Source organism: Schistocerca nitens, chromosome 3 (genome assembly GCF_023898315.1).
Source record: "Schistocerca nitens isolate TAMUIC-IGC-003100 chromosome 3, iqSchNite1.1, whole genome shotgun sequence".
NCBI lineage: Eukaryota > Metazoa > Arthropoda > Insecta > Orthoptera > Acrididae > Schistocerca > Schistocerca nitens.
Genome location: NC_064616.1, coordinates 709,823,247 through 709,829,170, shown reverse-complemented (window position 1 = coordinate 709,829,170; position 5,924 = coordinate 709,823,247). Strand labels below are relative to the sequence as shown.

The window sequence follows — 5,924 nt, the reverse complement described above, 5'->3', positions numbered from 1 at the left end:
ATCTACATCTACATGATTACTCTGCAATTCACATTTAAGTGCTTGGCAGAGGGTTCATCGAACCACAATCATACATCTCTCTACCACTCCACTCCCGAACAGCGCGGGAAAAACGAACACCTAAACCTTTCTGTTCGAGCTCTGATTTCTCTTATTTTATTTTGATGATCATTCCTACCTATGTAGGTTGGGCTCAACAAAATATTTTCGCATTCGGAAGAGAAAGATGGTGACTGAAATTTCGTAAATAGATCTCGCCGCGACGAAAAACGTCTTTGCTTTAATGACTTCCATCCCAACTTGCGTATCATATCTGCCACACTCTCTCCCCTATTACGTGATAATACAAAACGGGCTGCCCTTTTTTGCACCCTTTCGATGTCCTCCGTCAATCCCACCTGGTAAGGATCCCACACCGCGCAGCAATATTCTAACAGAGGACGAACGAGTGTAGTGTAAGCTGTCTCATTAGTGGACTTGTTGCATCTTCTAAGTGTCTTTCCAACTGAAGTTGTTCGTAATTTTAACACCCAGGTACTTAGTTGAATTTACAGCCTTGAGAATTTTACTATTTATCGAGTAATCGAATTCCAACGGATTTCTTTTGGAACTCATGTGGATCACCTCACACTTTTCGTTATTTAGCGTCAACTTCCACCTGCCACACCATACAGTAATCTTTTCTAAATCGCTTTGCAAATGATACTGGTCTTCGGATGACCTTACTAGAAGGTAAATTACAGCATCATCTGCGAACAACCTAAGAGAACTGCTCAGATTGTCACCCAGGTCATTTATATAGATCAGGAACAGCAGAGGTCCCAGGACGCTTTCCTGGGGAACACCTGATATCACTTCAGTTTTACTCGATGATTTGCCGTCTATTACTACGAACTGCGACCTTCCTGACAGGAAATCACGAATCCAGTCGCACAACTGAGACGATGCCCCATAGGCCCGCAGCTTGATTAGTAGTCGCTGGTGAGGAACAGTGTCAAAATCTTTCCGGAAATCTAGAAATACGGAATCAACTTGAGATCCCCTGTCGATAGCGGCCATTACTTCGTGCAAATAAAGAGCTAGCTGCGTTGCACAAGAACGATGTTTTCTGAAACCATGCTGATTACGTATCAATAGATCATTCAATGCGAGGTGATTCATAATATTTGAATACAGTATATGCTCCAAGACCCTACTGCAAACCGACGTCAATGATATACGTCTGTAGTTCGATGGGTTACTCCTACTATCCTTCTTAAACACTGGTGCGACCTGCGCATTTGTCCAATCTGTAGGTACAGATCTATCGGTGAGCGAGCGGTTGTATATTATTGCTAAGTAGGGAGCTATTGTATCAGCGTAATCTGAAAGGAACCTAATCGGTATACAATCTGGACCTGAAGACTTGCCCGTATCAAGCGATTTGAGTTGCTTCGCAACCCCTAAGGTATCTACTTCTAAGAAACTCATTCTAGCAGCTGTTCGTGTTTCAAATTCTGGAATATTCCATTCGTCTTTCCTGGTGAAGGAATTTCGGAAAACTGCGTTCAATAACTCCGCTTTAGCGACACAGTCGTCGGTAACAGTACCATCGGCACTGCGCAGCGAAGGTATTGACTGCGTCTTGCCGCTTGTGTACTTTACATACGACCAGAATTTCTTCGGATTTTCTACCAAATTTCGAGACAATGTTTCGTTGTGGAACCTATTAAAGGCATCTCGCATTGAAGGCCGTGCCAAATTTCGCGCGTCTGTAAATTTTAGCCAATCTTAGGGATTTCGCGTTCTTATGAACTTTGCGTGCTTTTTCCGTTGCCTCTCCAACAGCGTTCGGACCTGTTTTGTGTACCATGGGGGATCAGTTCCGTCTCTTACCAGTTTAAGGTATGAATCTCTCAATTGCTGTTGCTACTATATCTTTGAATTTGAGCCACATCTCGTCTACATTTGCATAGTCAGTTCGGAAGGAATGGAGATTGTCACTTAGGAAGGCTTCTAGTGACACTTTATCCACTTTTTTAAGTAAAATTATTTTGCGTTTGTTTCTGGTGGATTTGGAAGAAACGGTATTGAGCCTAGCTACAACGACCTTGTGATCACTAATTCCTGTATCAGTCATGATGCTCTCTGTTAGCTCTGGATTGTTTGTGGCTAAGAGGTCAAGTGTGTTTTCGCAACCATTTACAATTCGCGTGGGTTCGTGGACTAACTGCTCGAAATAATTTTCGGAGAAAGCATTTAGGACATTCTCGAAAGATGTTTTCTGCCTACCACCGGTTTTGAACAAGTATTTTTGCCTACATATCGAGGGAAGGTTGAAGTCCCCACCAACTATAACCGTATGAGTGGGGTATTTATTTTTTACGGAACTCAAATTTTCTCTGAACTGTTCAGCAACTATATCATCGGAGTCTGGGGGTCGGTAGAAGGAGCCAATCATTAACTTAGTTCGGCTGTTAAGTATAACCTCTACCCATACCAATTCGCACGGAGTATCTACTTCGACTTCACTACAAGATAAACCACTACTGACAGACACAAACACTCCACCACCAATTCTGCCTAATCTATCTTTCCTGAACACCGTCTGAGGCTTCGTAAAAATTTCTGCAGAACTTATTTCAGGCTTTAGCCAGCTTTTTGTACTTATAACGATTTCAGCTTCTGTGCTTTCTATTAGCGCTTGAAGCTCAGGGACTTTCCCAGCACAACTACAACAATTTACAACTACAATTCCGACTGTTCCTTGATCCAAGCACGTCCTGTTTTTGCCATGCACCCTTTGAGATTGCAGCCCACCCCGTACTTTCCCGAAGCCTCCTAACCTAACTAAATGTAACCTCACTAAATGTAAATGTATACGGTATCGTTATTGTCAACAGCAAAAAAAAAAAAAAAAGTCTCTGGCAGCTTAACATTTAACTTATAATTCAAATCTGCCTCAACAGGGCATAAAGAAAGACTTGTTTTCTGTATGTGAATGTATAAGCAGAAATTAATAAAGATTTTCTACAAGAATATTTCTTTTCTTATTCGTTACCCTGCCAAAAATCCTAATATATTTTCCTGTTTACGATGAACTCTATGTGTTTTTGGATGGTGATCTTGCAAAGCTGCTGAAAGTGGGTAGTTGGTGACCTTGAAAAGTAGCCAAACCTAGGTAGGCGAAAGCATGACAACGTCCGCTGCGTATCTATATGAGCACTCCGTAAAGTACCTTGAAATACTGCAGTTTACAACCTCTACGAAAATGTTGCTTAAATATGACACAAAAATAGAAATTCAGACCATTCAAGTGCTTATGTGCAGCCTGTAAAGTACACTTTATGCATTTTACATTCTTTACACTATTTATGTAATTGTTTGGATAAATATGGGGCAAACAGAAATTCGGATTGTTCCGATACATTTGAGCAACTTGTGAAACAATTTGAAATACTGAAAGTTACACCATTTACATAATTGTGTGTGTGCCGATCGTGATTGTGAATTTTTGTTTTTGTTTTGATAAACTAAGCGATTACTCCATTTTTCAGTGTGATAAGCCGCATCTTCAGTTTCCGATTTTCCAGTTATGTGACATATTTAATTTCTGACATTTCCTACCACCCGCTATCTTTAATTTTTAAATTTCCCACTATCCACCACCTACGATTTTTTGATTTTCCGCCATCCGCCATCATGATGACATTGATGACATTGTGCAACAGCAGTGCCCGACTGCAACACTGACCAGCGGCGGAAACTTGAACTGTGTGCCAAAGAGTTGGCATCTCTACAACTTGACTGTTTTTGAAGTATGTACTCGTACATACGCTCTTCAAATTTTAAAAGCAAGTCTCTGTGGAATGTACAATATATGTCTATCCTTTAGCTGACAATTTCTCAGTGACTAAACAAACCTGTGACGAATTCCACGAACCTTCTTTTAATTTTCTTTATCTATTTCGTTAATCTAACTTTGTAATATTCCCACCCCAGATTAAAGAGCAACACCGAAGAACACATCAAACGAGAGTTATGTAAAGCACCAGCTCCTTGCGTGAATTACACTTCCTTAGCATTCTTTCAATAAATCTAAGTCTCGCATCTGCATTTTGTCATTCTACCTTAGATTACTCTGAACGGTATTTCACCAGTATCGAGGCATATCTTAACACTGATCTGTCGTTGACTCCTTACCGCTTTAGACAAGTCTGCAACATTAGGAATTAAACAGCTCAGGTTTCTTTGTGTGTTTTTAGAAAGTGCGTTCTTATGCTGAGTGTCAACATGGTGTTGCTCTATCAATCATAGTTACAGTTAGAAGTGTTCTGTAAGTTTGTGACCTGTGCTCCACATACTGTTATGTGATTGGCTCCAGCATAACTTGGCAGGAAGCTCAAATTTCAGCACCGGTCATTTCTTGTGCTGTCAAGTGTACATGCTTAGTAGCTCCGAACGGCTCCCGCAAACATACCTGCTGGTCTTCACACATGATTAGCACTCCGTCTTCAGGGCACAAGTGGCCCATCGGGACCATCCGACCGCCGTGTCATCCTCAGCTGAGAATGCGGATAGGAGGGGCTTGTGGTCAGCACACCGTTCTCCCAGTCGTTATGATGGTTTTCATTGACCGCTCCTATTCGGTCGAGTAGCTCCTCAATTGGCATCACGAGGCTGAGTGCACCCCGAAAAATGGCAACAGCGCATGGCGGCCTGGATGGTCACCCATCTAAGTGCCGGCCACGCCCGACAGCGCTTAACTTCGGTGATCTGACGGGAACCGATGTATCAACTGTGGCAAGGCCGTTGCCCACACATGATTATGTATACTTTAATGCAGTGTCTGGTGTTTTGAACAAAAAAGAACTGTACATTTAAACCAACCCTCGGCATGTCGTAGACTTTATCAAGATCATTGCGGCCGAAATTTTGATCATATCTTGTAAAGAAACAACTCTGTGTTGGTATACACTGTAGCGTATGCTTACTGAGTTAATAAGTTTTCGTTATTCCTTCTTGTGTTCATAATTGTGTCCTATCTTGTTCAGACTTCCAGCCTTGACAAAGAAGAGGCAATGGGCAGTTTAGCTATTTATGAGTTCAATGAAAATAATTACTTTACAGATGCGACACACAACCGATATAGTGCTGTACATAACTGCACTGATGCACAGATATTCGCTGTGCAACACAGTTACAAAAATAGTTCTGCTTACAAACCGGACGAAGTACTCCATAATGAGCCACTGATGATCAAGGGTTCCTCGTAAGAAAACAATTTACTGGCTGTGATCAACCTCCGAAAACTGGTCCTTAGAGTCTGGACCCGCCCTGTATGAACTATCATTTGGATTTGAAAGCGATAACGTACTTCCACCACAGCGATGTTCAGACATCTTTATTTCATTAACATTTTACCAACCAACAATTCTATCTTCAAATAATTAATAGTATAACTTATTGATATAAATTAAAATCTATTGATGTGACGTCAGTGTTATTATTGTCCTCTTAACTTGTTTAGCATTAAATATCTATTATGTAGGAAACGGCCGGGCATAATGGCCACTGCCTCGAAATCGTCACACAAGGGGACCGTGCTAACTCGTCATTACCGATTTCGCCTAAATTTGGGGGGCATGCAGGGCTTGACCAGGAACGAAGGTGATGGAAGTTGGAGATCCAGACGACAAAGCGTTTAGAAAAAATGGCATGGCGAAAATATTACAGAACGGTAATCCGAGGGTCGCCGGGTCGAGTCCTTATGCGATAACTTATTTTTAAGTTGCAGTTTATACGACGCTTACACTGCAAATAAACAGAAATACAGCTCAGTATACCGTCTTTATTAATATTTTCATAAAAGAAAGGCAAAGGAAAATTTGTGATTGCAAATAATTTTCCAAGAAAGGACTTTACTTACAGCGTCCACGAAGACT

General features: G+C 41.3%; 1 pseudogene; it reads right to left on the bottom strand.

The window, feature by feature from the left end:
- Positions 1-4,678: 4,678 nt before the first annotated feature.
- On the bottom strand, positions 4,679-4,796 carry LOC126250330 (5S ribosomal RNA; annotated as a pseudogene).
- Positions 4,797-5,924: the final 1,128 nt, after the last annotated feature.